Source organism: Dama dama, chromosome 7 (assembly GCF_033118175.1).
Source record: "Dama dama isolate Ldn47 chromosome 7, ASM3311817v1, whole genome shotgun sequence".
Classification (NCBI taxonomy): Eukaryota; Metazoa; Chordata; class Mammalia; order Artiodactyla; family Cervidae; genus Dama; species Dama dama.
In genome coordinates this window covers 12,722,035-12,738,640 of record NC_083687.1, presented here as the reverse complement: position 1 = coordinate 12,738,640, position 16,606 = coordinate 12,722,035, and positions in this window count along the sequence as shown.

The window sequence follows — 16,606 nt, the reverse complement described above, 5'->3', positions numbered from 1 at the left end:
TCAAACTCTTATCCATCTCAGTGGAAAATCTATTCTGTACATAAATTTTTAGTTCTCAAGTGATAAAGAGAAAGGAAAGAATGTAATGGTCAGAGCCTCAGCTCGGGCTTACCAAGATTACTTTAAATTCCAAGCCCATGACCCAGAAATGCCTTATTTATGGTGTTTAAACACGTCCTGTGTAACACAGCCTTGGGAAGCCTCTTAATAGATGAAATGTGTACAGCTGGAATCCCATTTCTACCACCAGCTAGTGTGGGAACCTATGACCTAGGCCCACTGTGAGAACTGAAAAGATCTAATGTATAGAAAGCATCTGGGATACAAAATGGGATAAACCATGCCTCATTTCCCCTTCCCCTGTCCTCTCACACTTCCCCTGCAGACTTGGGGCTGAAATACCTCTAAGCGTACAATTTGACAAGCAGCGTCTGCCTCACCACATGGCTTCCTGTTTCAGATGGTCAGAGTTCCTTTTGTCGACAGGACTCAAAGCCTTCAAGGGAAAGTTTGCTTCCGTTAAAAAGTCATTTTGGTGTGGCCTTTACAACCCTAGAGCATCAAGGTTATAAGCATAGGCTCTTGAATTGCACAGAGGCTCCGTCACTTCCTGTGTGTGAAGTTGTGTCTCTGTTTCTTTCTCCATACAATGGGGGTAATAGCAGTACCAGTCTCAGAGGCCTGATGTGGGGACGAAATGAGGGAACATATGTTACTCTGTAAGCACATCATTTAGGTTTGCTGAAGCCTTATAGGATCCTTCTGTCTGAGACAGACTGCGACCTGTGACCCTCTCCAGACGAACACAAAGAAACTGTAAGGGACTGAAACATAACTACAGGCATGCGCAGCCAGGGAAGTTATGAACAATAAGATACAGAAAGGCCACACACCTTCTGGCCATTTCTGAGGTGCTAGGAGCCAAAGCAGGATGAGCCTTGAGCATGATGCCTGTACAGGACCCACCATGAGCCCTGTACCCACCATGGGCCCACCATAATGCCCATCATGCCCACCAAGAGGGTGGGCAAACCCCCAAGCCATCTCTGGCCCAACCCCTAATCCTCCTACCCTCGCCCTATTTAAGGAACCAGCCCGTCCTTCTAGGAGAGCAGAACCTTCTAGAGAGGACCAGCCTGTTCCTTCTAGAGAGGGAACCTGTCACTTGGTTTTGCTCCTTTGCCCTGTAGCATGAGTCCCAGTAAAGCTTTGCCTGAATTCCTCGTCTGGCTGCTTACCAACTTCTGTTGATTAAAGAGTCCAAGGACTCGACCTGGTAACAAATCTCTTCCACGGCGTTTTTCATGAGTGTTCAGTGTGTGTTAGACAACATGTTCTCTGGTTCTTTTAAGGGTAAGGACAACGGGGCAAGTGACAGGCTGTGACAGAGTGGGGCATCACAGCAGACAGGAGCAGAGAGCTGATGACTGCAGGGTAGACCCCCTGGCCCGCGGGGGCTCCGCCTGCAGCGCTCATGTTTCCTTCTGTTCCCTGGGCTTCAGTTCTCTGCTAATTATGGCTATTCAAATGTTTTCTCAGAAGTCTTAAGTAACCAGCACTAGCAGGAAGCAACAATTTAGTAAAGGTTTAGAATTCTGTAATTTGGGCTTGACAATGAAGAACTCTTTCAAGATCTTCTCCCAGAACAAGAAGAGTCCCAGGAAGGAATAGCGGCATTCTCCGTGGACAAACTTGAGGAGCCCCTGCCTACCCGCCGCATCTTGCTCCGTCTGCTCTGTGCCTTCCTCGTCACACTGTGACTTCCATCCTCCACTTTTCCCATGTGCTCAGTTGCTCAGACTCTTTGTGACCCCATGGACTGTAGTCCGCCAGGCTCCTCTGTCCATAGGATTCTCCAGGCAAGAATACTGGAGTGGGTAGCTGTTCCCTTCTTCAGGGAATCTTCCCAACCCAGGGATCAAACCCAGGTCTCCCACACTGCAGCTGAATTCTTTACCGTCTGAGCCGCCAGGGAAGCCTCACCATAAACGAGCTCTCAGATCCTTCTCCAACCTCTGAAAGAAATCCATGTAACAGACATGCACATTCACTAACGTGCCTCCAGGGTACAACAGGCTGGCGCTGGGACAGAGCGGACGATGAAGACAGTCCCTGCCCTCCTGGGGCCGACATTCTTCTGGGCAGACAGAGGTGAGCCAAGTAAACAGGAAAATATACGGTGGAGCAGGTAGAGCTGAATTTGACTGGGCTGGAGTTTTGCCAAGTGAACACAATCTAGCAAGTTTGAGGTATGGGAGGGGAGGGTGTAGACAAAAGAGGAGCTGTAATAACTAATCATGGAGTCCAGGTGGGGAAAGGAGGGGAGAAGGGATCTGAAGGGGGCAGTGAAAGGTGGTGGACTATGGGGCCCGTGGGAGTAAAGGCTTGAAGAGCTAAAGAGAGGTTTGAATGTGGGATCTTCAGGGGGCCTCAGGGTTAAGAGTGGGGCTGAATAGTGAGCCAGGGAAGACGAGGTCACTGCAAGAGGGCAGGCCAAGGAAAAGGGAGGGCAAAGCCACAGTGGATGGGGTGAGTGGATGGTGAAAGCACAGAGCAGTGGCAAGACGAGGCGGACAGGGGACAGTGGGGTGGGAGTGAAAGAGACCCTTGAGGGCCCTTTGGGTGTGTACGCTCCCCCTCCTGGGTTCCCCATCTCTGTAAATAAATGACTTTGCTTCAGGCCTCCCCTCAGTCTCAAAAGTCTGGCTCAAGAGTTAATGATTAGGAAATGTGAACACATAGAAACAAAGGATAGCTGTTGGGCTGGGAAACTCATAACAATTTAGGCCATAAATCAGCTACATAGCAGTCACTGAACTCCCAGTTCTCTGAAAGATATAGATAACGCTGTCTGACACACATTCCTAAATTGTTTTTATAGAAACCAGACACTCCTCCCACCTACCCCACCCTCTATCACTGATGAAAACTGCTGACCATAAGCACACACAGAAACTCAGGCTGGTTGGGACCAGAAGGTTTATGATGTTGACTCCTGAAACATTACTGCCTTGCTTCACCACCAACCAACAGGCAAAAGAGCTGACAAGCACCTTGTGACCCACACCCCTAATATTGCCTTTAAAACCCCTCCCTGAAAGCCACTGGGGAGTTTGGGTCTTTTGAGCATGAGCTGCCCATTCTCCTTGGTCAGTGACAGCAATAAACACTGTACATTCCTTCACCACAACCTGGGGTCAGTAGTCAGTTTTACTGTGCCAGTGGGCCTGAAACAGGAGGGGAGGGGGCAGGACACAACCTTTAAAAGAATGACATAGCCTGAGGACACAACATAAACTGATTAGAACTGAATAAATCCAAGTCTTCCCTGGTGGCTCAGACGGTAAAGCTTCTGCCTACAATGTGGGAGACCCAGGTTCGATCCCTGGGTTGGGAAGATCCTCTGGAGAAGGAAATGGCAACCCACTCCAGTACTCTTGCCTGGAAAATCCCATGGACGGAGGAGCCTGATAGGCTACAGTCTATGGGGTCACAAAGAGTCGGACACGACTGAATGACCTAACTTTCACTTTCAGGTCCAAGTCAACTTCCACTAGACTTTGATCCTCAGTATAAGCTCATTGTAACATGCGAGCAAGCTAATTGACACACCCACAGGTGTCAAGACCAAAACTTGGCCCAATTCCTGGAAATCTCCACCTCTTTCCCAAAATGGTTGGAATAATCCTTCCACTCATTAGCCTATGAAATTACCCAGCCCATAAAAGCTAACCACAGCACGTTTTGAGGTGGTCCTTTCATTCTGAGGTGGCCCACACTGTCTGTGGGATATGTCTCTCTCTAAATAGATCCACTTCTTACCTATTGCTTTGTCTCTCACTGAATTCTTCCTGCAATGAGACAAGAACCTGAGCTTCGTTAGGTCCCGAAACCAGGTGTGTGATCTCAGTTGGAAGACCATGGATTTTGGCTGGGTTCAAGTCCCAGACATGTGGGTTGAGTCCCAAACTGGGTTTTGGCTGGGTTGGCGTTCTGACACGTGGCTTCAAGTCCCAATCTGAGGTGAATGGCATGTGTGTATGCTCAGTCACTTCTGAGTCTTTGCAACCCTATGGACTATAGCCTTCCAGGCTCCTCTGTCAGCCTTCCAGGTTCCCCTGTCATGGGATTCTCCAGGCAATAATACTGGAGTGGGTTGCCATTTCCTCCTCTAAGAGATCTTCCCGACTCAGGGATTGAACCCACGTCTCCTGCCTTGGTAGGCAGATTCTTTAACCACTGAGCCACTTGGGAAGCTCTGAAATGAATGGTTTCAGATCCGAATCCAGGTTTAGTAACAGGAGCTTAAGACCCTCAGATGATTCATAAAATAGTGATGGTGGTGAGAGGAGGAGTTTATAAAGTCATATTTAATAGTGTGATTTAATGTTACATTTGGGGAAAATCCCTTTTGCTTTTATTGTAAGAACTATAGAGAAGGAAGCTATTCATGGCATGAAAAGCAGGCCTAAGCAAGACCTGGGAGTATCTTGTTTCATTGAAGATCAAAGCTGTCAGCCTAAGGGATATAGTTCTACTTGTGCAATAGTAAGCAACTCTTAACTGGTGGGAAGGTATTTAGCTTTTTTTTAATATTTATTATTTATTTGGCTGCACCAGGTCTTACTTGCAGCATGCAGGATCTTTTAGTTGGGGCATGCAAACTTGTAGCTGTGACATGTGGGATCTAGTTCCCTGACCAGGGATTGAACCCAGGTCCCCTACCTTGGGAGCATGCAGTCTTAGGCACTGGACCACTAAGCAAGTCCCAAGGTGTTTAGTTTTATAGGTGAAGGATCTTCCTCTTTTCTTTGCTTGTTTTTCACTGCTTGTCTTGTGGGATCAGTAGTTCCCTAATCAGGTATTGAACCCAGGCCCTCAGCAGTGAAAGCTCAGAGTCCTAACCACTGGACTACTGTGGAATTCCCCCAAGGACCTTCCTATCATCCCTAAAATACCAAGCAGAGAGCCATCATTTCAAGAGTCTTAAAATAATATTATAATGACAATTTATTAGTGTCATATATTAAAAGCCAGTGATTGAGAGCCAGTGGTATAGACTAGTTATGAAAATAGGCTCTGCTTGGGTTTAAATCCCAGCTCTGCTACCCACCCCTCATTTAACCTCATTTATATGAAGGGGATGGGGCCTCCCAGGTGGCGCTAGTGGTAAAGAACCCACCTGCAAGAGACACAGAAGATGCCGGTTCAATCCTTGGGTTGGGAAGATCTGCTGGAGTAGGAAATGGCAACCCATTCCAGTATTCTTGCCTGGAAAATCCCCTGGCCAGAGGAGCCTGGAGGGCTACAGTCCATGGAGTCGCAGAGTCGGACACAGCGGAGGCAACTTAGTACACATGTGAGCGGATAATAATGTCACCTGCTCCTTCAGCTTCTGAGAAGTACTATGCAGAGAGGTTCCCTAGAGTGTCTGAGAACTCAGAAAATGTTGGGTAGATATTCTAATAATCTTCCTAATCTTTGTTGGCAAATAAACAAGAAAATAAGGCTCGGAGGGCCCTGGCCATTAGTATTTCTGTGTGTGGAAAAACAGCCGGAGAGTAAGACTGTGACGAGGTTCCAACCTCAGAGTGTGGCCCAGGGGGAGTGAGTCTGGGAGGGAAGGGCCCCTGGATTTCCGTTACTCCTCAGCCTGAGGCCAAGGGCAAGACAAGGAGGCTCCGAGTCTCAGCTTACCCACCTGTAAAGTGGGGACGATCATTCCGCCAGGCCCACTTAAGGTTGTTTTGAGGACCAGATGAGGAGATGTTCCATGAAGTGAAAGGTAACTCAGTTCACCTGTGTTGAGTGCCCCACCTACCATGTGCTGGGCACAGAGGTTTGGAATTCAGCCTACCCACTCCCCAAAAAAGTGCCCACAAGACAGGACATATACCCAGATAGCCAGAGTCTATGGGAGAAAGTGCTAGGAGAGTCTAATTATGGAAGGGAGAAGTCTCTTTAAGGTTGAATTGATGGGCAGACTCAGGGGAGGACGTATTGAACGGTGCCCGGCGCACTCAGCGTCTCCCCTTCTAGAGCCTCATCCAGCAGATGTAAGTGCTCCTGCCAGTTGAACCTGAGGTCAAGGCTGTTCGCTGTTGGCTTTATAGCTGCACAACTTCAGAAGCCCCCTGAAATGCCTACCAAAGGGAGCATACGTGGGCTCTATAGCAGAATAAGGAAAAGCTCCTTGTGAACCAATATGTTTCCTTCCCCTTCCTCTGGATGATCCCAGGCTCTCAGACCCTCAACTTGCATCTACCACAGTCATTACCACGGCTTCCCTTGAATGAGCTTCCCTAGGCAACAAAGAAAGCTATGACCTGCAGGTAAGTGAACATACACCCCACTCTGCCCCAAGCCCCAGAGACGAGTGCTGTCCTCCTTTTGTAGAGTCTTATGGGGCCTCCTTTGGCCTAGGTTTCCTGGGGCAGCACAGCCTACAGGCAGCACAGCCAATAGGCTGGGATTTGTCCTAAGACTTCCTCATTGATTTATGTATCCGCCAACCTCTCCCCTTTGAGACTATCCATTCTGTAAGGGTGGTGGTCAGTTTTCTTTTCCTTTCCTTGGTGAAAGTGTTAGCTATTCAGTCATATCCGACTCTTGGAGACCCCATGGACCAAGGCCTGCCAGGCTCCTCTCTCCATGGGATTCTCCAGGCAAGTATACTGGGGATATATCCCACCGAGCGATTGAACCTGGGTCTCCTGCCTTGGAGGCGGACTCTTTACCATCTGAGCCACCAGGGAACTCTTGAGGCCGGGATGGTCATTAGAAGGAGATGCCAGGGTAGGAAGCCCTAAGGAATCTGCGGGGGTGGGGTGGAGAGGGGGAGGAGTAGAGCCGCAAACCAGCTGGTTCTGGGTTGGTTCAGAGAGGAGGGGCGGAGACACACACCATCACCTGAGAGAAAAGGTCAGCAGTACAACAAGACAGGACAGATACAGCTCCCACCTTCGGAACGCGGGAAATTAAGGGAATTTGCCAGAAACAGACGGACAAGAGGGCCAGAGGGGAGCAAAAACGATCTTCCATTTTCATCTAAATGCCTCAGAAGTCTCCTGTGTAAGAAACCTACGCACAGACTCCTGCACAGATGGACACACTGCCCCACCTCTACACAAAGCTATTCATTGCAGAACTGATCGTAAAACAGTGGAGACAACCCAACGTCTATCAGTAAGGAACTGGTTAGTCAGATTTTCATACGATGGGACACTCTTCAGTTCAAGAAAGAAGGAGGAAGTCTTTGCTGCTCTGATAAGGAACAATTGTCAAAATATATTTTAAGTGAAAAAAAATGCAGTGGTGCATAATCAGGGAAATAAAAAGTTAAATCAGAATGTATGAGTCTGTAAAATTTTAAGAACTGATAATTCTAAGCATCAGCAAGGGAGTGAAGCAAAGGGAACTCTCAGTGACCTGGCAAGTATGTGAACTGACACAACCACTCTGGGAAAGTTTGCCTTTATCTATTTGAAGCTGACAACGTGTTTTCCCTCAGCTCAGCTCAGTCACTTTGGTCACGTCCGACTCTGTGCGACCCTATGGACTGTAGCTCGCCAGGCTCCTCTGTCCATGGGATTTCCCAGGAAAGAATACTGGAGTGTGTTGCCATGCCCTCTTCCAGGGGATCTTCCTAATCCAAGGATCAAACACCTGTCTCCTGCGTCTCCTGCATTGCAGGCATATTCTTTACCAATGAGCCCCCTGGGAATCCCCATGTGTGTTCCCTCAGTTCAGTTCAGTTCAGTCACTCAGTCGTGTCCGACTCTTTACGACCCCATGAATCACAGCACACCAGGCCTCCCTGTCCATCACCAACTCCTGGAGTTTACACAAACTCATGTCCATCGAGTCGGTGCTGCCATCCAGCCATCTCATCCTCTGTCATCCCTTTCTCCTCCTGCCCCCAATCCCTCCCAGCATCAGGGTCTTTTCGAATGAGTCAACTCTTCACATGAGGTGGCCAAAGTATTGGAGTTTCAGCTTCAGCATCAGTCCTTCCAATGAACACCTAGGACTGATCTCCTTTAGGATGGACTGGTTGGCTCTCCTTGCAGTCCTAGGGACTCTCAAGAGTCTTCTCCAACACCACAGTTCAAAAGCATCCATTCTTCGGCACTCAACTTTCCTCACAGTCCAACTCTCACATCCATACCTGACCACTGGAAAAACTATAGCCTTGACTAGACGAACCTTTGTTGGCAAAGTAATGTCTCTGCTTTTTAATATGCTATCTAGGTTGGTCACAACTTTCCTTCCAAGGAGTAAGCATCTTTTAATTTCATGGCTGCAATCACCATGTGCAGTGATTTGGGAGCCCAAAAAAATAAAGTCTGACACTGTTTCCACTGTTTCCCCATCTATTTCCCATGAAGTGATGGGACCAGATGCCATGATCTTAGTTTTCTGAATGTTGAGCTTTAAGCCAATTTTTTCAGTCTCCTCTTTCACTTTCATCAACAGGCTTTTTAGTTCTTCACTTTCTGCCATAAGGGTGGTGTCATCTGCATATCTGAGGTTATTGATATTTCTCCTGGCAATCTGATTCCAGCTTGTGCTTCTTCCAGCGCAGCATTTCTCATGATGTACTCTGCATATAAGCTAAATAAGCAGGGTGACAATATACAGCCTTGACGTATTCCTTTTCCTATTTGGAACTAGTTTGTTGTTCCATGTCCAGTTCTAACTGTTGCTTCCTGACCTGCATATAGGTTTCTCAAGAGGCAGGTAGGGTGGTCTGGTATTCCCATCTCTTTCAGAATTTTCCACAGCTTATTGTGATCCACACAGTCAAAAGCTTTGGCATAGTCAATAAAGCAGAAATAGATGTTTTTCTGGAACTCTTGCTTTTTCTATGATCCAGCGGATGTTGGCAATTTGATCTCTGGTTCCTCTGCCTTGTCTGAAACCAGCTTGAACATCTGGAAGTTCACGGTTCACGTATTGCTGAAGCCTGACTTGGAAAATTTTGAGCATTACTTTACTAGCATGTGAGATGAGTGCAATTGTGCGGTAGTTTGAGCATTCTTTGGGGTTGCCTTTCTTTGGGATTGGAATGAAAACTGACCTTTTCCAGTCCTGTGGCAATCCCTTATGATTATACAGTGAAAGTGAGAAATAAATTTAAGGAACTAGATCTGATAGACAGAGTGCCTGATGAACTATGGACGGAGGTTCGTGACATTGTACAGGAGACAGGGATCAAGACCATCCCCATGGAAAAGAAATGCAAAAAAGCAAAATGGCTGTCTGAGGAGGCCTTACAAATAGCTGTGAAAAGAAAAGAAGCGAAAAGCAAAGGAGAAAAAGAAAGATATTCCCATTTGAATGCAGAGTTCCAAAGAATAGCCAGGAGAGATAAGAAAGCCTTCCTCAGTGATCAATGCAAAGAAATAGAGGAAAACAACAGAATGGGAAAGACTAGAGATCTCTTCAAGAAAATTAGAGATACCAAGGGGACATTTCATACAAAGATGGGTTTGACAAAGAACAGAAATGGTATGGACCTAATAGAAGCAGAAGATATTAAGAAGAGGTGGCAAGAATACACAGAAGAACTGTACAAAAAAGATCTTCACGACCCAGATAATCACAATGGTGTGATCACTCACCTAGAGCCAGATATCCTGGAATGTGTAGTCAAGTGAACCTTAGAAAGCATCACTGGGAACAAAGATAGTGGAGGTGATGAAATTCCACTTGAGCTATTTCAAATCCTAAAAGATGATGCTGTGAAAGGACTGCAATCAATATACCAGCAAATTTGGAAAACTCAGCAGCGTGTTCCCTGCTGCTGCTGCTGCTGCTAAGTTGCTTCAGTCATGTCCGACTCTGTGTGACCCCATAGGTGGCAGCCCACCAGGCTTCTCTGCCCATGGGATTTTCCAGGCAAGAGTACTGGAGTGGGTTGCCATTGCCTTCTCCGAGTGTGTTCCCTAGGCCCCTACAAATGCCCCACAGAAATCCTTACCCCAACCATCCCCTTAAACATACATACACATCAGGAGAAACAATTAAGAACATTCACACCAGTGCTGATTCTAGTAGCAAAAAATTGGAAGTAACCCAAATGTCCCTAAATAAGTGCAATGAAAAATTAATTGTGGTATTTTCATATGATGGAATTCCATACCAGAGTGAAAATGACTGATATCCCATGACTGAACCTCAGGGCCCCTAATCTAATCATGGCTGGGATACAAGCAAGCTGCAGAAGATTGCAAGCAATAGCCTTTCTTCTCTTTAAAATCCCAAATGGTAAGACACTATACAATACTTATCGCATGATGACATAAACATTTGGCAGGACTATAAAGGAAAAAAGGGCATGATAAGCATAACATTCAGGATAGTATTTAGGAGAAGAAAAGGTGAAGGTGAGAAGGGCCACAAAGAGGATTTTAAAGAGCCTCCTTCCATGTCTAGGAGAGGCAGGTAGGTACCAGGTGGTTTATCGTATCATGGGTTTTTAAAAATTATTTATATATATTGTATCCTGGAGAAGGACATGACAACCCACTCCATTATTCTTGTTTGGAGAATCCCATGGACAGAGGAGCCTGGCGGGCTACAGTCCACGGGGTCACACAGAGTCGGACACGACTGAACGACTGAGCACACACATATATATTATATAACTACTATTTTATATCTAATCAATATTTAATAAAAACAATTCTAAAGCATGAGACTTGGGACTTCCCTGGTGGTCCCAAGTGGTTAAGAATCTGCCTGCCAATGCAGGGGGCATGGGTTTGATTCCTGGTCTGGGAAGATCCCACATGTTGCACAGCAACTAAGCCCGTGGGCCGCAACTACTGAAGTCTGCGTGTGCTATGGCATACCACAATGAACAGTAGACCCCGCTAGCCACAACTAGAGAAAGCCTGTACACAGCAGTGAAGCAGCCATAAATAAATTTTAAAAAATTTTTAAAAGATAACAAAGTTTTAAATAACAAGGCCTAGACCAATGTGAACAGTGTGCTACCATTTGTATAAAAGAGGAGACACACAGACTCATGCACATGTGCGCATACACCAACATTAAACCACCTCTGGAAGCTTACACACATAATCAGTAAAATCAGTGGCTTCTGGGAGGGGAACTAGGAGGCTGGGGACAAGATGGGAGACTTTCCTGAAGATTTAAAATTTTGAATCACATATGTCGATTGAAGTTAAAAATAATAAGTAATAATAAAATTTGAAGAAAGACAGAGGAGACAGGGAGGGGAGGGAGGAAGGGAAGGGAGGAGGGACAGGGGCAGGAAGAGGAATGAATGGCAGGGCTCTGGCGGCCAGAACCTTCCGAAGCCTTGCGGGTGTGCCCAAATCTCAAGCAGAGCCAGAAGCCCTGCCCAACAGCCCAGGGAGGCCCGAGTCCTCATCCCCCAGCTTGGCCTACACCCCAACACGCTCTGCACCTAAAAACAGGGCTGGCCTCCATGATTGCCCACATCAACTCGGCTCTGCAATCTTTTGTTTCCAGAGCTCTGTTTCCAAACAAGACTCCCTCCCTGAGTCTCTTCCCCTGACCCTGCGGTCTTATCTCAGACCTTCGGTCACCTGTGATCTGAGCAATTCCTCTGAAGTCACTTCCATGAGCCTTCATCCTGGTTGGCTCTGAAGTGTGCGTCTGTGTCACCAAGGTCAGCCAGAAACAAACAGGCCCTTTTCATCCCCTCTTTCATCCCCTTCTCAAGGACTCAGTGTCCTTTGCCTACTGCCTCATCGAGACCTGTTCGCAATTCTTTATTATGCTGGAATACCAATAACTCAGAGAAAACCAGGGTCACAGGCGTCCCCAAGGATCATGGCCTTGAGAGGTAAAGGCATGAAGTGCTAATGGAGCTTCAAGCATCAGCCATTGGGGGGAGGAAGGATTTGGATGCAGTGTGCCGCCCGGGGTGCCTTCTGCCCTGCTTGTACACAGGATGCCTGAGGGGTGAAGTACTGGTGGTGTGGGTCTGTAGGAGACAGGCTCAGTCCCCCAGAGCCCAGTGGCCAGGGATGAGGATGGGGCGGCCAGGGAGGCTTGTGTGACTCTGAACCAAGAAGGTCCTTATTCCCCAAAGAGCCAGTGCAGGGATCTGCGTGGCTCTGTAGTAGAGGTGGGTGCTAACAGAAGGCTGGGCCACGCGGGACAGGATTAGCTCTCCCACCTTACACATCCCCGCAGTGAGGGGTTCTGCGGTTGCAAACACCTTAGCTGTTCATACCTCTGCCTTGGAAGCAAGGTGGTATCACCAAGGAAGAAGCCAGGCTGTATGATGGCAGTCAGCGGAAGCTGTTCCGCAAGCATGTCTAGCGCCAACATCGTGACAACACAAGTGTTGGTGATGATGTGGAGCACCTAGATTCGCCTGCACAGCTATGGGAGTGTAATCACCCAACTAATGGAAAACTGTTTGGTAGAATCTTCTAAAGCTAGCAATTCTACTCCTGGGGATTTTCTGAAGAGAAATGAGCACTTGTGTCTACCAAATGACCTATATGAGAGTGTTCATAGCAGTGTTACTATGACAGCTCAACATGGAAGCAACCCAGAGTCCACCAGCGGGAGAATGGATAATAAACACAGCGTGGTGCTTCTGTGCAACAGAATACTACCCCAAACAAGTGCAGCTACGTGCATAACATGGACGGAACCCAGAGGCCTGATGCTGAATGCGAGGAGCCGGACACAAGAGCACGCACTGCATGATCCCATTTTATGAAGTTCTTGAACAGGCAACACTGATCTCTGCTGTGGAGTCCTGGAGAGTAGTTACCCTTGGCTGGGGGATTGGGCAGATATTGACTGGGATGGAACATGAGGAACTTTCTGGGAGGAAATGTTCTGTACTTGGGCCCTCTGGACTGTGAAGCTGGGATGGGTAGGGAGACTCTCCTCAGGGCCCCTATTTAACCCACACTCTCGCCATCAATGTTACGTCCGTAAACTATCTCTATGCCCCCTCAAAGGGGCCAATATAAAGAAGGAAGAGGAAGGAACTCAGCCATCGCTCAGCAGTGAGAGGAGTTAGACTGAAACCACTTCCAACCAGCCTTATAGGTGCCAAGGAACATGAGGAAATGTTCTGTATTTTAAAATCCGTGGTTAAATCCGTGGTTTCATGGATGGAAACAAATATAAAAACTCAGAGATTAAAGTTTGTGTATCTCAATTACTGTATGTAAAGTTATATCAAAAACAACAAAAATATTCTTGGTCTGAAGCGCCCTGCTCTGGCCCCCTGACCTGATTACTCAGATGCAGGGTGTGTCCACCTTGGAATGACCTTTCATGTCAGGGGCTGGTGCTCCACCAGCAAGCAGAAAGAGGGAACATCTCAGGCTGGAGAGGAAAGTACATGGCCATTTGCGGGCCACCTCGCTCATAGGTGTTTGAACATGGGGTGGAATTTGGTCTAGGACTGATTTCCATAGAAATGTACCCCAATAATAAGGTTCTTGGGATGGAGAACTATAGCTCTCATTCAATTTCAATTGTTAGAGTCTACAGATATCTTAGCAAAATAAAGGGAACAAGCAAACATTAACAGGCAATGGTTGGCATAAGCCAGCTCATGATACTGAGCAAGAGAGGGTAAGTTAAATTTTGGCAGAAAAGTTGTTGGGCCTTGTGTTCCAATCATGCTGAGCACTTCTGCAGTGACTGCTGACAGCTACCAGCTGACTTCCCAGCTACCCAACACAAGAAACTAAAATACATGTTCTATCTAGGGGGAAAAACAAAATGAGACTATAAGGGAATTACATTAAAATGGTGGAAATGGTTATTTCTGGGTGGTTAAATAGTCTTACTTTCTCCTTTGTACTTAGAAAAAAAATTTTTTCCCCAAATTAGATAGCAATGAACAATCTTACATTCTTTTGTGACCAGCTCAAATAAAATCCTTCATGGGTCCTCTGGACTGTGAAGCTGGGATGGGTGAGGAGACTCTTCTTAGGGCCCCTATGCAACCTGCACTCTCTCCCACCAGGAGCCTTCAGTGTTACATCCCCAAACCATCTCTATGCCCCCTCGAAGGGGCCAATATAAAGAAGAAAGGAAGAGGAAGGAACTCAGCTATTGCTTCAGAAGTGAGGGGAGTTAGACTGAAACCACTTCCAACCAGACTTATAGGCGCCAAGCAAAGGATACACATGTTCTTTGAAACATTAACAACAACGTTTCTGAAATTTTGGGGACAACTGCCTTTTTCTATGTCATGTAGCCTGTGAGTCCTGGCCCTCTTAAGAATATTAAAATTGTAGACAATACTAAAATATATATAGTATAGCATGCTATATATATATGTGTGTGTATATATATATACATACATATATCCACATATATCATTTTTTTTCCTCTTCACTCTTTAAGGGAAAGGACAACAGAAGGGAATCCCCAAGTGCCAAGGTCAAGTCAGAGCCCCACTCCAGCTCTGGCCCAAACACGTATCTCTTGGGCCCCTCTTCCCTACCATACAGTGAGGTGGAAACTTCTTCCTCATCTTTTGGAGAAACCATTTTGCTCCTCCAAAGACCTCCTCCCCTTGTCCTGATAAAGGCCAGACTGGCTGCAGTTGGCAGGACCAGAGATTCACACTCCTTGCCCTACAGACACGGATGATAGCCTGCACAGCCAGGGGCAGACAAGGCCCCCCTACATTCCTGTCCCAGAGCCCAGCAGTTCTACTACCTACCCCCTCTTCTCTCAAAGTCAAAGCTCACAGACTGGCCAGGTCAGGAGAGCCTGACAGGCAAACTCACACTCAAGTGTTAATGGCAACTGTGGCATTAAGGAAAGTGACCAAGCTGACCAGGGTCTTGCCAAGTGCTTTTACTGTTTTTTAACTTGTTAGGAAAGAAGAGATTTTCTCTTCCCAGTCAGAGGGCCCTCACAAGCTCCAGTATCGTATTTCAGATTTGAGGCTATGAATTTTAATCATAGCATTTTTAAAAATAAATCAAGGAAACGTCTACGCACCTCAAGGGCTCTGAATACGTGGGCGTGAAGAGAGTAGAAAGTGCTAGTTTCTTAGCACTGCCTTTTCCTGCTCTGCAATGCTGAGCACGCCTGACCTGCCCCTCTCTGTGAAATGAGTTGTTGAGGGGTGGTGGTTGGGGGTGTGTGTGGCTAGATAACTCTTAGGACTCAACACTGTCTGCATGAGGCCCTCCTTGGGGACTGTCTCCAACCTTGTCCCCCAGCCCCAGTCTCTAGATACAAGGGGCTTTTCTTAGCTCTGTCCTCCCCACTCTCTCTCCTTGACCATTCTTAACTACCCTGATGGGCTTCAATGGCCACACATTTCTATCATCTGCTCTTATGCTCCTCTGGAACTCCAAGTCCAGTTCCACTTGTTTGCTGGGGGCTTTCCTCAATGTCCCACAGGCAACATAAACTGATCAAAACCTACTCTTCCTTCCTCCTCACCCGCAAACCCACTGCTGGTCACTCCAGCCACACAATGACCCTCCACAACACTCTTTTTGACTCTGATTATTAGTCTAATTAGTCGCCAAGTTTTAATCAAGTTTCCTCCCTATTCAAATCTTTCAATGGCTGCTGTCACCTACCATGTACTACTGCCACACCCTGGCTTCGGGGTCCTCTATTACATCAGTCTCAGAGAGGCTCAGAGAGGTCCAGCACCAGGCCTGAGATCACACAGCAAGTCAGTGACAAGGCTGTTAATCCCAACACACTGCCTCACTCCCTGAATGGCCTCTACTCAAAGAGGATGGCAGTTATTGGAGCTGGAATACACACCAAACCTCCCAGAGGTCACCATTTGTTTAAGTTGCTTCATCTGTTTACGATGACTTCCTTTTTATCCCCCTTTGCTAAAATCCTACTCATCTGGTCATTTTTATTTGCATATGTTTTACAGGGTGAGTTTATAATTTCTCTCTAAATTGCTTTTATAATTCAAAATAAAAATTTATGTATAGGTATTTTTAACCCCATTTTTCAAGGGTTGAATGAACTGTTTCGTTCTTCTGGAACCTTTTTTAGAGTCGTCTGCAACATTTATACATGAGGTTGCTAGCATCCTGCACACTAACATGTAATACAAGGGCTATCAGTTTATTAGAGATATTTTGTTAATGTTATACCAGAGTGAGAACCTTTATACTTTGGTGACTTCAATGATAAGAATTTCCAAAGCCCTGTGGAGGAGGTGACTCCTGTATCCTCCAGCCACACACTGAGACATGTAACTTCCAGCCAAGCAGAGCAGCCAGGCAGAACCAGAGGGAAAAACTATCCTAGGCCCAACAACAGAGCAGGTGGCCCCAAGGAATACTCCTGTTTCTGCTCAAGATACTGCTTTCCAGAAATGTTGGAGCCAGAGCCACAGAGAGGGGAAGGAGGTACAGAACAGGCCAGCATAGCCAGCTCCTTGTCCCAGGATTCTGCCATCAGTTCTCGGCTGGCTGATCTTGGACAAGTCTTTTAATTTTGCTGGTCTGTTTCCTTGTATGCAAAATGAAGACTGGGTAAGCTCAAGGTTCCCTTCTAGTTGTAAAAGTAACCAGGATCATGCTCTGCCTCTCTCGAGTCCTGGCTTGCCATCAATAGAAGGGGGGCAGCAACAAAG